This window comes from Aegilops tauschii, chromosome 4, assembly GCF_002575655.3.
Source record: "Aegilops tauschii subsp. strangulata cultivar AL8/78 chromosome 4, Aet v6.0, whole genome shotgun sequence".
NCBI classification, from domain to species: domain Eukaryota; kingdom Viridiplantae; phylum Streptophyta; class Magnoliopsida; order Poales; family Poaceae; genus Aegilops; species Aegilops tauschii.
This window is the reverse complement of record NC_053038.3, coordinates 78,507,555-78,527,886: the sequence shown is the minus strand read 5'-3', so window position 1 is coordinate 78,527,886 and position 20,332 is coordinate 78,507,555.

The window sequence follows — 20,332 nt, the reverse complement described above, 5'->3', positions numbered from 1 at the left end:
CACGGCAATAGAAGCAAGACCAATAATTTCATCCTTACTAGGCAATTCATTATCATGGGGTTGTCTACGAAATTTAGCAAAATTAAACTCATGAGACATATCCCCTAAGCCAATTGTAACAACATCCTTTTTGCAATCGATCCAAGCATTAACAGTATTCAAGAAGGGTCTACCAAATATAATGGGACAAAAGCTATCTTGTGGGGAACCAAGAACAAGAAAATCAGCAGGATATTTAACTTTCCCACACAAGACTTCAACATCTCTAACAATCCCAAATGGTGTAATAGTATCTCTATTGGCAAGCTTAATTGTAACATCAATATCTTCTAACTCAGCAGGTGCAATATCATGCATAATTTCTTCATATAGGGAAAAAGGTATTGCACTAGCACTAGCACCCGTATCACATAAGCCATGATAACCATGATCTCCTATTTTAACAGAAATAACAGGCATGCCTACAACAGGTCTATGTATTTTAGCATCGGGTCTAGCAATATTAGCAGTTTCACCATAGAAGAAAATAACACGCCCATCTATATTATCATCCAAGAGATCTTTAACCATAGCAATACTAGGTTCAACTTTGATTTGCTCAGGAGGAGTATATGTTCTAGTATTGCTCTTACGAACGACAGTTGAAGCTTTAGCATGATCCTTTATCCTAACAGGGAAAGGTGGTTTCTCAACATAAGTAGTAGGAACAATAGGATCATTATAAGTGATAGTCTTTTCTTCATGTAATAGGTGCAACTACTTTTACTTCAACGGGAGGATTATATTTAAACCACTTCTCCTTAGGGAGATCAACGTGGGTAGCAAAAGATTCACAAAAAGCAGCTACTATCTCAGAGTCAAGTCCATATTTAGCGCTAAATCCATGAAAAGCATCAGTATCCATAAAAGATTTAACACAATCAAACTTAGGTGTTATACCTGACTTCTTACCATCATCGGAACCCCAATCTTCAGAGTTGCGTTTAATTCTTTCCAATAAATCCCACTTGAATTCAGTAGTCTTCAACATATAAGAACCAGTACAGGAAGTATCGAGCATGGTGCGATCATTGAGAGAAAGCTGAGCATAAAAATTTTGAATAATCATTTCTCTTGAGAGCTCATGATTGGGGCATGAATATAACATTGACATAAGCCTCCCCCAAGCTTGAGCGATGCTTTCTCCTTCGCGTGGCCAGAAATTATATATGTAATTACGATCACGATGAACAAGATGCATAGGATAGAACTTCTGGTGAAATTCCAACTTCAATCATTTATAGTTCCAAGATCCAGTATCATCACACGGCCTATACCATGTCAATGCATCTCCCTTCAAAGATAAAGGGAAGACCTTCCTTTTTACAACATCATCGGGAATACCTGCAAGCTTAAATAATCCACAAACATCATCCACAAAGATAAGGTGTAAATCGGGATGCAATGTTCCATCTCCTGCAAAGGGATTAGCTAGCAGTTTCTCTATCATACCCGAAGGAATCTCAAAGTAAACATTTTCAGTAGGTTCAGTAGGTTGAGGAGAAACTCTTCGCTCTACTAGTCGGGGCGAAGATGCCCCGCACAAGCCCCTCAAAGGATTAGTTTCCATAGTAACAAGTGACAGAAAATTTCAGCACACTATATAAATGTTTCCTTAAAAAGTTCCACTCACCAAAGGCGCTTCACTCCCCGGCAACGGCGCCAGAAAAGAGTCTTCATGAACCACAAGTATAGGGGATCTATCGTAGTCCATTTGATAAGTAAGAGTGTCGAACCCAATGAGGAGCAGAAGGAAATGATAAGCGATTTTCAATAAGGTATTCTCTGCAAGCACTGAAATTGTAGGTAACAGATAGTTTTGTCATAAGATAATTGGTAACGGATAACAAGCAATGAAAGTAAATAAAGTGCATCAAGGTGGCCCAATCCTTTTTGTAGCAAAGAACAAGCCTACACAATTTCTTATAATGAGAAAAGCGCTCCCGAGGACACATGGGAATTATCGTCAAGCTAGTTTTCATCACGCTCATATGATTCGCGTTCGTTACTTTGATAATTTGATATGTGGGTGGACCGGTGCTTGGGTACTGCCCTTCCTTGGACAAGCATCCCACTTATGATTAACCCCTGTTGCAAGCATCCGCAACTACAAAAGAAGTATTAAGGTAACCTAACCATAGCATGAAACTAGTGGATCCAAATCAACCCCTTACGAAGCAACGCATAAACTAGGGTTTAAGCTTCTGTCACTCTAGCAACCCATCATCTACTTATTACTTCCCAATGCCTTCCTCTAGGCCCAAATAATGGTGAAGTGTCATGTAGTTGACGTTCACATAACACCACTAGAGGAGAGACAACATACATCTCATCAAAATATCGAACGAATACCAAATTCACATGAGTACTAAAAGCAAGACTTCACCCATGTCCTGAGGAACAAACGTAACTACTCACAAAGCATATTCATGTTCATGATCAGAGGAGTATTAATATGCATTAAGGATCTGAACATATGGTCTTCCACCAATTAAACCAATTAGCATCAACTACAAGGAGTAATCAACACTACTAGCAACCCACAGGTACCAATTTGTGGTTTTGATACAAGATTGGATAGAAGAGATGAACCAGGGTTTTTAGAGGAGATGGTGATGGTGAAGATGTTGATGGATATTGACCCCCTCCCAATGAGAGGATCGTTGGTGATGATGATGGTGATGTTTTCCCCCTCCCGGAGGGAAGTTTCCCCGGCAGTACGGCTCCGCCAGAACCCTAGATTGGTTCCGCCAAGGTTCCGCCTCGTGGCGGTGGAGTTTCGTCCCGTAAGCTTGCTTATGATTTTTCCAGGGTAAAAGCCTTCATATAGGAGAAGATGGGCACCGGAGGGCCACCAGGGGGCCCAGGAGACAGGGGGCGCGCCCAGTAGGGGGGGCCTGCCCCCCACCCTCCTGGCCAGGGTGTGGGCCCCCTCTGGTATTTTCTTCGCTCAATAATTCTTATTAATTCCAAAAGTGACTTCCGTGGAGTTTCAGGATTTTTGGAGCTGTGCCGAATAGGTTTCCAATAATTGCTCCTTTTCCAGCCAGAATTCCAGCTACCGGCATTCTCCCTCTTCATGATAAACCTTGTAAAATGAGAGAGAATAGCCATAAGTATTGTGACATAACGTGTAATAACAGCCCATAATGCAATAAATATCGATATAAAAGCATGATGCAAAATGGACGTATTAGCCTCCTAGATCTTCTCATGAGGTTTTTTTCAATGTTGTGATCACAAGGGATGCAACGCTGCCTTATGAATATGATGGTTTACGATTTGTCGCCGATGTTGTCACAAGGTCCATTGCATGTCCATCTAGCAAGGTAATCACCAACAATATGTGTTTTGTCTACTTGGCTCAAATTGTTTCACGTGTCATATTGATTCATGTTCACTTTGGTAGATGAAACCCTATAAGCCAGGGGCATCTTCTTCATCCCGCCACTAAGGTATTTATGTTGTGATTCACTATTTATGTGATCCTGCTGTTATCATGACCATTGGTACTATACAAGAGCTTCTTGGTGCTCCCTAGCTAGCTAAAAGTGCATGAAGAGTTCATCATGTAATCTGGTCATCATGGAAGTTATCAAGGTATCCTAGCTCAAAGTGAATGAAGATTCCATGATGACCAGATTCCATAAGTTTATCATGGAATCCTTGCTGCTACTTATTTAGTAATAGTTGCTTCCCTGTTTTCATTTAGGCCTAGTATGGATGCAAAATATTTTTTAATACCATAGTTTCTGAAAAAAAACTGCAGTTTTGAAAATACTTTGAGGTGTTTGGTCCAAGTATATACCATGGTTCTACAAACTGTAATATCCCCAATGTATCTATTGCTGCCATCAGGAACATAGCATTATGTTTTTTGTGTCCATGTATCAATTGCTGCCACCAGGAAGATAGCGACATCCCTTTCAGTACCATTCAATTTATGGCCACTACTGAAGAGTAAAGAAACATAACTGAAATATTGTACTTCTAACATGGATAGAAAACACCAGTAAGGTGTATCTCTAATAGTTAGCAATATTGTACCAGTTCCCTAGAAAAACAAGTTACATGGACACATAGCTCTTTCTTGTGTTCAAGAAATAAAAATTACAGTTTCAATTACGCCTTTTAAACCACACTCCATGTTAATCTTGTCTGAGGTATTCTCTTACACAAAGTCAAACATCAACAGATGACAGATGCATGTGAAACCTGTAGTGAACTGGACTGCACGTATATTAATTGTATGCTCTTTTGTCTTTCCAGGATGCTGTCAGGTTGTGTATGGAAGGCAAGAGGAATAGGAAAGAACCATGAAGCTGTCAGTTTGCGTCAACTAGATATCTTCTGTAATGGAGGAAAACAAATGCATCTTGTAGCTACCATTTTGTAAAGGATATCTTGTGTAAGAGCAAGCATTGAATCGTCAGACATGCAGCTATCATTTTATAAACCTATCGGTTGTTTCGGTCACCCAGACAAATGTTTCCTATTATTTAGTTACCTCTATGATGAGAATTATTAGTGTTATTTTTGTTTGGTTCTGGTTTAATATTTGAGAGTACATGCAAATTATTGTAACTTGATAGATAGTGATGAGATATGTAGCCTGATTGATATTGTTTTGATAATATAACATGCCAAATACCATTGGCAAAGTGCAGATGAACCGTCGGTTGGCAAAAAGAAGCACTATCCTACTCTTAGTCCGAAAAGGTTCATGCTAGGGCCAACATAAAGTTGTTCGGCAAAGATAATACCATTGGATTGTTGGTCGAGAAAGGTTCATGGAAGGGCCAATGAAAAGTTGGTCGGCAATGATATTGCCATCAAACAATCGGTCGGGGAAGGTTTGTAAGAGAAAACCGGTCGGGAAAGGTTCGTGCCAGGTCCAACAGAAAGTTGGTCGGTAATGTTTCCTTTAGCCGTCCAACAGTCGGTCGGGAAAGATATGTCGGTCGGGAAAAGGCTTTCTCGTCTGGACTTTCCCCACCAGACCTTGTCGGTCGGCAATAGTCTTTCCCAACCGACTGTTTGTCAGCAGAAGCTATTTTCCCAATGAATCTGTTCATTGGGAAAGTAGTGTTGTGGTGTAGTGATCATTTACATGACTGGAGGGATGTCTATCTAAGTGGGAGTTCTTAAGTAATTTGATTAATTGAACTTTAATTTATCATGAACTTAGTCCTGATACTATTTGCATAACTATGTTGTAGATCAATAGCTCGCGGTGTAGCTCCCCGTTTATTTTTTATATCTTCCTAGTGAAAAACTATGTTGAAAGATGATAGTAGCAATGATGCGGACTAGGTCCGTGATGTGAGGTTTATCCTCATTGCTGCACAGAAGAATTATGTCCTTGATGGACCGCTAGGTGACAGACCTATTGCAGGAGCAGATGAAGACGTTATGAACGTTTGACAAGCTCGATATGATGACTACTTGATAGTTTAGTGCACCATGCTTTACGGCTTAGAACCGGGACTTCAAAAATGTTTTGAATGCCACGGAGCATGTAAGATATTCCAAGAGTTGAAATTGGTATCTCATACTCATGCCCGTATCAAGAGGTATGAGACCTCTGACAGTACTTTGCCTACAAGATGGAGGAGAATAGCTCAACGAGTGAGCATGTGCTCAGAATGTCTGAGTACTACAATCACTTGAATCAAGTGGGAGTTAATCTTCCCAATAAGATAGTGATTGAAAGAGTTCTCTGGTCACTATCACCAAGTTACTAGAACTTCGTGATGAACTATAATATGCAAGGGATAACGGAAACGATTCCCAAAGCTCTTCGCGATGCTGAAATCGGCGAACGTAGAAATCAAGAAAAAGCATCAAGTGTTGATGGTTGACAAGACAACTAGTTTCAAGTAAAAGGGCAAGGGAAAGAAAGGGAACTTCAAGAAGAATGGCAAGCAATTTGCCACTCCCATGAAGAAGCCCAAAGCTAGAAACAAGCCTAAAACTGAGTGCTTCTACTACAAAGGAAATGGTCACTGGAAGTGGAACTGCCCTAGATACTTGGCGGATAAGAAGGATGGCATAGTGAACAAAGGTATATTGGATATACATGTTATTGATGTGTACTTTACTAGTGTTTATAGCAACCCCTGGATATTTGATACTGGTTCAGTTGCTATGATTAGTAACTCGAAACAAGAGTTACATAATAAACAAAGACTAGTTGAGGGCAAGGTGATGATCTGAGTTGGAAGAGATTCCAAGGTTGATAAGATCACCATCGCACACTCCCTTTACCTTTGGGATTAGTGTTGAACCTAAAATAAATGTTATTTGGTGTTTGGGTTGAGTGTAATATGATTGGATCATGTTTATTGCAATACAGTTATTCATTTAAGTCAAAGAATAATTGTTATTCTGTTTACATGAATAAAACCTTCTGTGGTCATACACCCAAGGTGAATGGTTTATTGAATCTCGATCGTAGTGATACACATATTCATAATATTGACGCCAAAAGATGCAAAGTTGATAATGATAGTGTAACTTATTTGTGGCACTTCCGTTTAGGTCATATTGGTGTAAAGCGCATGAAGAAACTCTATGCTGATGGGTTTTTTGAATCACTTGATTATGAATCACTTAATGCTTGCGAACCATGCCTCATGGGCAAGATGACTAAGACTCCGTTCTCCGGAACAATGGAGCAAGCAACTGACTTATTGGAAATAATACATACTGATGTATGCGATCCGATGAGTGTTAAGGCTCGCGGCGGGTATCATTATTTTCTGACCTTCATAGATGATTTGAGCATATATGGGTATATCTACTTGATGAAACATAAGTCTGGAATGTTTGAAAAGTTCAAAGAATTTTAGAATGAAGTGGAGAATCATCGTAACAAGAAAATAAAGTTTCTAAGATTTGATCGCAGAGGCGAATATTTGAGTTACGAGTTTGGCCTTCAACTAAAACAATGTGTAATAGTTTCACAAACTCATGCCACCTGGAACACCACAGCGTAATGGTGTGTCCAAACGTCGTAATCGTACTTTACTAGATATGGTGCGATCTATGATGTCTCTTACTTATTTACTGCTATCGTTTTGGGGTTATGCATTAGAGACAGATGCATTCATGTTAAATAGGGCACCGTCTAAAAATCCGTTGATACGACACCATATGAACTATGGTTTAGCCAGAAACCTAAGCTGTCGTTTCTTAAAGTTTGGGGTTGCGATGCTTATGTGAAAAAGTTTCAACCTGATAAGCTCGAACCCAAATCGGAGAAGTGCGTCTTCATAGGATACCCAAAACAAAATGTTGGGTACACCTTCTATCACAGGTCCGAAGTCAAGATCTTTGTTGCTAAGAATGGATTTTTTCTAGAGAATAAGTTTCTCTCGAAGAAGTGAGTGGGAGGAAGGTAGAACTTGATGAGGTAATTGTACCTTCTCCCGAATTGGAAAGTATTTCTTCACTGAAATCAGTTCAAGTGATGCTTACACCAATTAGTGAGGAAGTTAATGATGATGATCATGAAGCTTCGGATCAAGTTACTACCGAACCTCGTAGGTCAACCAGAGTACGTTCCGCACCAGAGTGGTATGGTAATCCTATTATGGAGTTCATGTTACTTGACGATGATGAACCTACGAACTATGAGGAAGCGATGATGAGCCAGATTCCGCGAAATGGCTTGAGGCCATGAAATCTGAGATGGGATCCATGTATGTGAACAAAGTGTGGACTTTCGTTGACTTGCCCGATGATCGGCAAGCCATAGAGAATAAATGGATCTTCAAGAGGAAGACGGACGCTGATAGTAGTATTACTATCTACAAAGCTCGAATTGACGCAAAAAGGTTTTCGACAAGTTCAAGGTTTGACTATGATGAGTTTTTCTCACTCGTAGCGATGCCTAAGTCTATCGGAATCATGTTAGCAATTGCCACATTTTCTGAAATCTGGCAAATGGATGTCAAAACTACATTCCTTAATGGATTTCTTAAAGAAGAGTTGTATATGATGCAACCAGAAGGTTTTGTCAATCCTAAAGGTGCTAACAAAATATGCAAGCTCCAGCGATCCATCTATGGACTGGTGCAAGCATCTCGGATTTGGAATATACACTTTGATAAGTTGATCAAAGCATATAGTTTATACAGACTTGCGGTGAAGCTTGTATTTACAAGAAAGTGAGTGGGAGCACTACAACTTTTTTGATAAGTATATGTGAATGACATATTGTTGATCGGAAATGATGTAGAATTTTCGGGAATGCATAATGGAGTGTTTGAAAAGAGTTTTTTTCAAAGAAAGACCTTGGTGAAGCTTCTTACATATTGAGCATCAAGATCTATGGAGATAGATCAAGACGCTTGATAAGTTTTTTCAACGAATACATACCTTGACAAGATTTTGAAGTAGTTCAAAATAGAACAGTCAAAGAAGGAGTTCTTGCTTGTATTGCAAGGTGTAAAGTTGAGTAAGACTCAAAACCCGACCACAGCAAAAAAATAGAAAGAGAATGGAAGTCATTCCCTATGCCTCAGCCATAGGTTCTATAAAGTATGTCATGCTGTGTACCAGATCTATTTTATACCCTACACTGAGTTTGGCAAGGGAGTACAATAGTGATCTGGGAGTAGATCACTGGAGAGCGGTCAAAATTATCCTTAGTGGAATAAGGATATGTTTCTCGATTATGGAGGTGACAAAAGGTTCGTCGTAAAAGGTTACGTCGATGCAAGTTTTGAAACAGATCCAGATGACTCTAAGGAACATCGGGAACGGAAAGAAGGGATTTGCAAATGCATCAGATTGTTTAGAAACCTGGGATGACTCGGACAACATAACGGCTGTAAATGCTCAAAGGATTTGAGACATCCTGCAACATAGTGGCATAACCACTCAGAATCACAATATCAAGGTTCTGGGATGAACTGTCAACACATGGAAGTAGTAGGAACTGAACTGAGGCTTAAATCCATCAATCCTATGAGTCTACGGATTAGTAACACGTGATCCTGATAGAAAGATGAGAAGCCTAGTTCTTAATCCCCGTAGAAGAGAAGAGGTTGACTCAGATTAGAGGGCATAAGGTAAAGGAGTAAAAAGAGCCTTACGTTCCCTTCCACAATCAATTCCCTTATATAACTAAAGCATTTCTAGACTCAACTTCGACCAGTTTGGCTTGGTAATCCTACAGGTAGTCAGGCTCTGATACCAAAGCTGTCGGGACCCCGATTCCAAGTCACACCGATCTAGCCTGTAACACCTCATATCACTTTGCGGCCTCACGCACGATACTCCCACGGGTGTCGCCTTACCATGGCCCGGGACCGTTTGCGCCTTTTGGCTCACGTATATGACAGTGTCGCTAGCATCCATATGACAGAGAACCCGGGCCGACACGGCTAGTCGTGAACCCAAAGCGGCACTAACGTATGGGGACAGGCATACATGAATCAACATCGAACGTGTCGGTCAGCAGCGTGCGAATCCGGGCTGTAGCACTGGGCTAACAGGACTCCGGGAACCCGGGCTGTAGCAGGCTAGGCAAGACTCCGGATGTCACCGCGTGACATTTCCCCGAAGGGACAGACACAGGAACGATATGAAACACATGCCGGCCAGTCAAGTGTCCAGAGTAGTAGTGCTGGGCTAGCAGGACTCCGGTGGACCGGGCTGTAGCGGACTACTATGGCTCAAGGAGGCACTAGACTACATTTCCCCATAAGAGAGGCTGCTAAGGATAGACAACTAGATTGTCGGATCCCACACATACCAAGCATTTCAATCATACACACAATATGCTCGATATGTGCAAATACAACATGGCATCACAACAAGACTCTACGACTCAGAGTATTTATTCATTAGGCTCCGAAGAGCGAGATATTACAAACATGGGTCTCATGACCCAACATTCAGAGCATACAAGTCAAAGCACATGCGGAAGCTTAACATGTCTGAGTACAGACATCTACAAATGAAAAAGGCTGAGAAGCCTGACTATCTACCAGATCCTGCCGAGGGCACAAGATCGTAGCTGAGGTAACAAGCTAAACGTCGAAGTCCACACGGAACTACTAGCGAGACTGGCGTCTCTCTGCAAAACATAAAATAGGCAAACGTGAGTACAAATGTACCCAGCAAGACTTACATCAGAACTAGCTACATATGCATCGGTATCAACAAAGGGGGTGGTGGAGTTTAACTGCAGCAAGCCAGCTTTGACTCGGTGGCTATCCTGAACTATGACTGCAAGTAACTCTTTCGAGGTGGCGCACACGAGTCCACATATTCACCATATCAATACACCACTATGGATCCGCTCCCGTCTCCCTACGAGAACGCCATCCATAGCACTCACGCTTTTCTTGCGCATTTTAGAGTATCCACTTTCACTTGTCTATGAACTGTACAGGCGACCCAGAAGTCCTTTACCGCGGACACGGCTATTCGAATAGATCATATTAACCCTGCAGGGGTGTACTTCGTCACACACGCTCTCGCCACTTACCACCATGTACACGTCGTGTACCTCGGCAACCTTCAAGCGGAAGCCTGGCGAGGGAGTCGGCCACGACCTGACTAACCACACAAGTCTCTAGTCCAGGTTTATCGCCTATTCGGGTTCCATCCGCAAGGAGATCCGGCCGGGGTGTCGCTCACGGCCCCAAACAATGTGTGCAGGGTTCCCGAGCCCACCATCCGGGTGCCACTCGGTACACCAGGCCACGTGTGCCTAGTCTGTCCCAAGCCCACCTGTACCGGGTGCCACTTGGTAGACTACTAACACTACCTACAAACACCAGAAACTAGTTGCAACTCCTGGACAGAGATCAGGTTGATTAATAAGTCGAGAGAGCTTGGAGCGCCCGGAGCCCAATGTGTGGTAGTAACTGTTCATGGATCACAAACACAGGACTCAGTTCCTGAGGATGGTTTCAATGAGACAACCCACCATGTACTCCTACATGGCCCCTCACCGCTACCTTTACCAAATCGTGTTCACACACTTAGCTCTCACACAGTAGGGCATGTTCACCACTTTCCAATTCATTCCCGATGAATCAGACCTGACACAACTCTAAGCAATAGCAGGCATGACAAACAAGCATGAATGAGTAGGCACATCAGGGCTCAAACAACTCCTACTCATGCTAGTGGGTTTCATCTATTTACTGTGGCAATGACAGGTCATGCAGAGGATAAGGGGTTCAACTACCGCAGCAAGTAACAGATGAATCGTTGTTGTCCTAATGCAGTAAAAGAGAGCAGGAGCGAGAGAGTGGGATTGTATCGGAATGAACAAGGGGGTTTTGCTTGCCTGGCACTTCTGAAGATGGCATTGAGTCTTCATTAGTGTCAACGATCACAACGTCGGAGCAGCGTCTACCGAGAGGGGACAACTACCGGCAAACAAGGAAAACCAATCAATGCAATGCAACAATATGATGCATGAATGTGACATGGCAATATGCTGTGAATTGAGCTAATGCAGCTAGCAACAAGTGCAAGGGAGTCCATTTGAACCAAGGGTTCAAATGCAAACTCTAGTTTGAGCATTTAAAATGCCATTTGAATGTTTTCACTTATACAGCAGGTATAAGTTGGTTTTTCATGCATGAAAGTGGTACAGATGGATAGATTAGATAATTCTGATCATTTTTCATATATAACTTGTTTGATTTGGAGCTACGGTTGAATTTCTATGAATTTTAGAAGTTTGCACCATTTTCTGGAATTTCCTGAATAAGAATAAATCCAGAAAAAGAGTTATTGCGTCAGCATGATGTCAGTGTGACATCATGAGTCAACTGGGGCGGTCCAGGTCAAACCTGACACGTGGGGCCTACATGTCAGTGTCACATCTAACTAACTAAATTAGTTAACACTAATTAAATGCTAAGGCTAAACAAACAGGGGCATGGGCCCACCTGTCATAGGCTCAGGCCAGTCAAACCCCGGTCCACCGGGGTCAACCCACCGGAGTTGACCCGCGGCTCATCGCCGGCGAAGCCAGAGACGGCGAAGACGTTCGGGTTTGCATCTCCGGCGACCAAAGGGGCGGATGAGGGCATCTACGCGGAGCTGGGACTCGCCCGCATCCATCTGTGCAAATGGCAGGGGCTGAGGTGGCCCGAGCTCACCGGAGGCAAGCTCGCGGCGGTGGCCGGAGTTCGGGCCAGCACGGGCGCGAGGCTATGCTTGGCGAGCGAGCGATCTGAGGGGCTGGGCGGGCTCCTGGAAGATCCATGAGCTCGAGGTCGTGCTCGGACGTGAGTTCGGTGACCTGCAACGACGACGGCGACAGGCGCGGCGGCGGGAGCTTTGGCCGCGGTGGCCAGGGGGACTAGAGGAGGGATTCGACAGCGGGGGGAGAGGGGTTGGGAGCAGGAGCTCACAGGGATGCGGTAGAGAAGGTCAACGTGCTCGGGGAAGCGTCGGAGGCGACGGATTGACGACGGCGATCTCGGCGCCCGTCGGTGGTAGATGATGATGATGGCGTCACTGCAGTGCTTCCTGGCTTGCTTGGCTTGGTAGAGGTGACAAGGACGACGGCACGGAGCTCATGGCCATGTCGGAGGGGCGAGGGGGTGGCTGTGGCCGCGGCGGTGCACGGCGGGGCTCCCTGACGCATTTGGGTGCGAGGTGGGGAGAGAGCAGAGAAGGGGAAGGAAGCCGAGTGAGAGTGAGAGAGCGGTCGGGGGCTGCGTGGCGACTCCAGGGTCGTCCAGGGGAAGCGGCAAGCAGGAGCTGGCGGAGAGCGGGCGCGCGCGGGGCGACCACGCGCCCAGTCCTTCTGGCAGAGGAGGAAGATGACAAGGGGGGGCACTGGTGGGCTGGGCTGGCCACTTGGGCGGCAGGTAAGCGCCAGGTAATTCCTCTGTCACTCTTTTCTTTAATTGTTTCTGTTTTCTATTTTCTGTAATTGTGTTTGGCTTTATTAAAAATGCCAGGGCATTTCCAAAAATCATGAAACTGCTCATGATCACTGTTGGGAATATATCCTCCAGTAAACATTTTAGTTTATGATTATTTGAGCATTTAAAATATTTAATAGCATTTAAATGCCCAAATGCAAATAGAGTATGATTAATCCAGAGCCCAAATATGTCATGGAAAAATGTGCATCACCTCTGATTACTGTTTCCAGCATTTTCCAAGAATGATGAACATTTTTGAAAACCATTTGGATTTACTGGAAATATTTTGGTTGAACCTACTGAATTCCTTTAATGCTAGGGTTTAGGCAATCCCCATTTCAAGTTTCTTTCAAAGTTTAAACATGATGCACACATGAAGCTAGCCTAGTGCAATATGAGAAGCTAGGGATGTGACAAGAAATTTGCAAAATACATACATATTCTGAATATGGCAGACCCGTTGACTAAACTTCTTTCACAAGCAAAACATGATCACACCTTAGTACTCTCTGGGTGTTAATCTCATGGCGATGTGAACTAAGATTATTGACTCTAGTAAACCCTTTGAGTGTTGGTCACATGGCGATGTGAACTATGGGTGTTAATCACATGGTGATGTGAACTATTAGTGTTAAATCACATTGCGATGTGAACTAAATTATTGACTCTAGTGCAAGTGGGAGACTAAAGGAAATATGCCCTAGAGGCAATAACAAAGTTATTATTTATTCCTTATTTCATGATAAATGTTTATTATTCATGCTAGAATTGTATTAACCGGAAACTTAGTACATGTGTGAATACATAGACAAACAGAGTGTCACTAGTATGCCTCTACTTGACTAGCTCATTGAATCAAAGATGGTTAAGTTTCCTAGCCATAGACATGAGTTGTCATTCGATTAACAGGATCACATCATTAGAGAATGATGTGATTGACTTGACCCATTACGTTAGCTTAGCACTTGATCGTTTAGTATATTGTTATTGCTTTCCTCATGACTTATACATGTTCCTATGACTATGAGATTATGCAACTCCCGAATACCGGAGGAACACTTTGTCTGCTACCAAACATCACAACATAACTGGGTGATTATAAAGGTGCTCTACAGGTGTATCCGATGGTACTTGTTGAGTTGGAATAGATCAAGATTAGGATTTGTCACTCCGATTGTCGGAGAGGTATCTCTGGGCCCTCTAGGTAATGCACATCACTATAAGCCTTGCAAGCAATGTGACTAATGAGTTAGTTGCGGGATGATGCATTACGGAATGAGTAAAGAGACTTGCCAGTAACGAGATTGAACTAGGTATGAGCATACCGACGATCGAATCTCGGGCAAGTAACATACTGGTGACAAAGGGAACAACGTATGTTGTTATGCGGATTGACCGAGAAAGATCTTCGTAGAATATGTAGGAGCCAATATGAGCATCCAGGTTCCGGTATTGGTCATTGACCGGAGATGTGTCTCGGTCATGTCTACATAGTTCTCAAACCCGTAGGGTCCGCAAGCTTAACGTTCTGTGACGATCGGTATTATGAGTTTATGTGTTTTGATGTACCGAAGGTTGTTCGGAGTCCTGGATGTGATCACGGACATGACGAGGAGTCTCGAAATGGTCGAGACATAAAGATCTATATATTGGATGGCTATCTTTGGACAACGGAATGGTTCCGGGTGAGTTCGGGCATTTTCCGGAGTACCGGGAGGTTACCGGAACCCCCCGGGGAGCATATGGGCCTTAATGGGCCTTAGTGGGAGAGAAGAGAAGGCAGCCTAGGACGGGGCGCCCCCCCCCCCCAAGCCCAATCCGAATTGCGTGAGGGGGGCGGCCCCCCTTTCCTTTCTCCTTCCCCCTCTTCCTTCTATTCCTAGTGGGACTAGGAAAAGGGGAGTCCTACTCCCACTAGGAGGAGGACTCCTCCCCCCTTGGCGCGCCTAGAGAGGCTGGCTGGCCTCCCCCTCCCTCCTTTATATACGGGGGGAGGGGGCACCCTAGAACACACAAGTTCATCATTGATCCCTTATCCGTGGGCGGTGCCCCCTCCACCATAATCCACCTCGGTCATATCGTCATAGTGCTTAGGCGAAGCCCTACGCCGGTAGCTTCATCATCGCCGTCATCATGCCGTTCTCGATTTAATTACCTACTATACCCCCGTCCTGGTATATAAGTAGGATTTAACTAATAAAATACGAATGCATGTCGCCAAAGATTATATAGTTGGATTCATATTTTAACATAGTTTCCAATTAGATAATTTTTATAACATGCATTAACATGTTGTTGGTTAAATTTGAGGGCAAAGTATGGCACAGAATATAAAGGGGACTATAGACCAAGACGGAGGTAGTAGAACACGACCGCTCTCTACACAGCGATGCAACTGTCGGCCGGCTTGTAGGCGACCATTTCCTGCGTGTTCAACTGCTCTATGTGTGTGGTTGCTTGAGGTTCAGGCGGCCGCGATGCACTCTGCTCGCGTCCCGCCCCGTGCGCTCTACTCTCGCGTCCCTCCAGGTGCTCTGCCCTCGTCCCTCCACATGCACTGCCAGTGTTTGAGGCTGGCGCACGATCATGCACGTTCGTGTGCATGCGGTTGCGCCGGGCGCGGCGTGACAATGCAGTTACCCGCTGCAAAAAACTGCCATGCGGACGCGCAGAGAATCCAGGCAGCCCGACCCCCATTTATTCATGTGGCCATTTACCTTCATCTCTCACGTCACACGACACAATAAGAACACCCACGACAACACATACAGAGAGGACATCCAGCGGTTCCTATGGTGATCCCCGTGGCTCCAATGGCGCTCCCAGCGGCCGACGACGACAACGGCGGGCAGTTCACCACGCATCACGTAGTGGACACCAACGTGAGGGGGAAGGCCCTCTCGATGGTGTACACGAACGATCCGGTCTCGGTGGAGAGCTCCATCCAAACTATGGAGCAGTTCCTTGCTGAGCACAAGTACCAAGTGGTCGGCTTCGACCTCGAGTACACCATCGGTCGTGCCAGGCATGATCAGAAGGTTGTCGTCACCTAGTTGTGCGTGCGACATGACGTCCTCGTCTACCACTACCACCTTGCCACAAGGCCTTGCGAGCGTTTCTCCAGGTTTATCAACAACTCCGACTACAGTTTCGCTACAGTGGACACCACCAACGATCTAAAAGCGCTCAAGGTTTCAGGCTTGAAATGCCTGAATCTTGTCATCATCCAGCACCACTACAAGGTCTGGGGCAGCGACAAAAACAAACTGAACTCCCTGGTTGACCTTGCCTCGGCCATCATCGACCCCTACTACATGAAGATGAAGAATGAGAGCAAGAAGGACAAGAACGCTTGGCACAATGTGTGGCATGAGAGACTGGATGAACAACATGTCAAGTATGCGGCCAAGGACACGTACAAAAGCTATGAGATGTACAGGCGGATCGCTGACATGAGGAAGTGTCTTCTTCCTACCCCAGACGCGGGATCGAGCCACAGAGTAGTGGCGGGAGCGTCACAAGAAGTACATGACTAGACGATCGTTTCTCCTACTTTAGAATGCATGCAATTGTTTATTGAGGTGTGTGCGAATGATCTGTATAGTCCCTTATGTAATTGGATGTTTATTTCAGTTATATATATACATGTTATTCTTATGTAGACAGATCAAATCACACGGCTTATTAGCAGCAATCATCTGTGTTATTATTGGTCTTCGCACACATTTCTGATTACGGACCTATTTGCCGGGTATCACACACATCTTGTTCAGTTGAACCATTTCCATTGTGTTTCCTAATCACACACAGTTCACCCTAGTGAACCGTATGCTGTATATCACAAACGCCTTCATATGGCTGCCTGTTTCTTTTGTTCCTCCTCGTCGGAAACAGTTAATTGAACTGAACCGTATGCCCTGCATCGCACACGCAACTAAAATCTGAACCGTGTTTAATGCATCCGCCATCGCAAATGTTTTGCACCTTTTTTGTCACGACCGGTTTTTCAATAAAATAATTATTGAGAGACCAATCCGTTTTACGGACCAGCGAAGAAGAATTCCTTCTCACTGGTAGACAATATCTTGGTCACAGAAGAAAAATACCAGGAGTACTAAATATAATACAAGGTTGAGCAGAGGCTGCTCAACAGTTTATTATATGCACGCCGCTAAAAACAATGCGGCGGATAGGATGGCAACTACTAACTCACGATGATAAAGGTGGTGGAAATATCACTGCAAAGCGAGTGACATGATTCCAGAAGACTACAACTCATCGAGCGTCGGAGTGAGGCTCGAGGAGACTTATTGCGGGTGGCGGAAGCGTAAACAACATAAGTGACCAATATCCGGGATCGCGCGGGACTGACTGGGACTCCTCTAGGCATCGGACGCACTATCAAACTCTTCATCCAAGAGATCACCTTCGTCAACATCTGGCCAAATCAACAAGCCAGGTGAGTACTATGAAAGTACTCGCAAGATAGTTCGGACATAAGGTATAACAAATGTAAACATGAAGCACATGAATAAGTTAACCAGTGCGATTAGACATAAATAAATACTGGGTGCCAAGCGAGGGTCTGAATGACGCCTCGAGCGGAAACTACAGAATAGTAATACTGGTGCCAAACGAGTGTCTGAAAGACTCCTCGAGCGGAAAATGCGAAATAATAATGCGGGTGCCAAACGAGTGTCTGAAAGACTCCTCGAGCGAAAAATGCGGAATAATAATGCGGGTGCCAAACGAGTGTCTGAAAGACTCCTCGAGAGGTAAATGCAGAATAATAATGCCACAGTCGGGCGTCGGGGCGACACCACATAAAGGGCTTATAACAGAAAGTGAGAAACGAGTACACGCCACAGTCGGACGTCTGCGTGACGTCACCTAAAGGGCTTATATCACATCTCATTATTACAACAGTTCGGAGACATAAATCATCACAAGCATGAGACACAAAAATAAAGTTAGTCCATCCACTGGAATAACAATAAATCTGAAATTTTACCACTTGAGCTTGTTCACCGGGGACAAGTTTTTCACACGGATAGATATGGATATAATGTTTACCCTACGGATCATGGATACGATGATTTGGAAAGAATTGACTCTGCAGAGTTTGTACTTAACCACAGCCAACGGATTTCAGTAGTCACGGGGACTAGTTCCGTCTGCGGTGTTTTGGAGGAAACACGTCTAACCAGTACACACCCAATTCAACCTTCCGAAGCCAGGGATCACCCTCGGCGACGTTCAAGAAAAACCTTGAGACGGGGAGGCTACAACCTCGCGTAGCATGGGATCAAATTTATATACGCGCGCTCTAAGGGGGTGCCCCCCCTCTCGGTCCCAACCGGAAACACCCATGCCCCCTGACCGAATGACTGGCTTTAATCCTGGGCCAAGGTACCATCATCCCGGCCTCTCTGTTTGGTGTGTACACGGAAAGAGGTTACCAACTTACTAAACCGCATCCTGGCAATGAGACATGTGGTAGCACGGAAAGGGGAAGGGACGGTAACACGGCTCCAACCATGTTAACGTCGGAAAAGCCGGATGACGCAAGGCTGGCATGCTACAACAGTACCACCTTGCTGCCCTTCATGTCACCACATGATTAGGCCATCTCTCATCAGAGATCATCGCAACTTTGGAACATGCGGGAAAAGATCGATAACGTGGCTCCAACCGCGTTAACGTCGAAGAAAGTCGGATGGCGCAAGGCTGGCATGCTACAACAGTACCACCTTGCTGCCCTTCATGTCACCACATGATTAGGCCACCTCTCAACAGAGGTCATCGCAACTTTGGGACAACCGGGTCGTTGCCGTACAAGCAACGAGGTTTTTACCGACACCCATATGCCACACACAAACTCTCATGTGAACATGCAAAACACCTGTCATATCAAATGTTCAAAACATGCTTGCCTGGTTCGGAGAAGTCGGAGTCTAGCTCGGCGAAGTTCGCGGCTCCGTCACCCCTCCCGGAACCTACGGCAAATCACGAAATGGGCACTAACGTGAAAACCAACACATACACAGAAACTTTTCCAATTATTTTTCAAATAAATCCCATAAAAAACTAGACAAAATTTGAAGATTGTCAGAAAAAGAATCACTCAAAAATACCTTTTTATTAAAAATTTATAAAGGTTTCTGTCCAGGGACTTATCTGTAATGAAACAGAAAAGTTCTAGGGTTTTAACTGAGAAAATAGAAAACGCTTCGGCTGGGAATGCGCAAGCGCAAAGGAGGAAACGTATTTTGCCCGAAGGCGCCAACAGAAAACGGTTCGCGAATAAAAGAACAGAGGCTGACATGCGGGATCCACATGTCAGGTTTGAAAAGCTCACCGGCGCCCGAAGACTGCGGTGGACGCCGGCGTCGAACCACGGCGAGTTAGGAGAAACGGAGGGTACCAAGAGCTTCAGCGTCCTCTTCCGCGTCGGTGGGTGGTGGACTCGTCCAACGGGGAGCACCACATCGACGGCGACACTTTCTCCGGCGGACGGCGGCTCGGGTGAGGATGGGGAACTCCGGTGGAGGGCTGCAAGCTACAAATTGAGGCGCGGGTCAGAACGAGGGATGCAAGGTGAGGCTACTGGCACGAGAATGGAGGCGGAGGAGCACACACGGGGGCGAATCGGGCTGGATCCCGTGGCGGGTCGCGGCGGCCGGAGTCGAGGAAGGAGACCTCCTCGGGGCTCTTCCAGTGGCTAGGCGTGCTCTAGGGGGAGTGCAGGGCTGGTGGGTGCTCGAGTTGAAGCTCGGGGCCCCTATTTATAGGCAGATCGACGGGATGGCCGTGAACGGTGAATCTCCGGTGAGCGATTACGGCGGAGCAGTGGGTTGGCAGGGGGTTTGAGCGGTCGAGCAGCATCAGTGGATGTTACTGGACTCGATTTGCAGCTAAACGGGGTCGGTCCTGGCGTAATGGCGTCGGTCCACGGTGAGGTGACCGCACGGGCTCAACGGCGGCAGAGAGCGTGCTCCGCGCCCTGCGGTTCACAACGAGAGCGGCAGCGCGTTCGGGGGAGTGGAAGGCCACGCGGCGAGCTCCGGTGGTTTGGGCGGCGCTGGGTGGCGTCGTCGGCGCCGTGTCTCCCGCTAGCGCCCGCAAAGCCGGCGTTGGTCACGGGGTGGCGCACCTTCTGCTGCTCGTCGCCGACGCCCGCAAGGTGCCAGGCACTCGTGCGGTGCATGAACAAGGGGGCGAGGACGAGGCGCAAGGCGACGCGGTGGCACTGGCGAGATCGATGCCCCTCTCTGAAGAAAACGACAGCAGCCACTGCAGTGTTCTCTGAATTTTCTGAACTTGACATAGACAGTGCACTGCAGGTGTTAGACAGAAGGTTTTGGCTATGAGATAAATTTTTC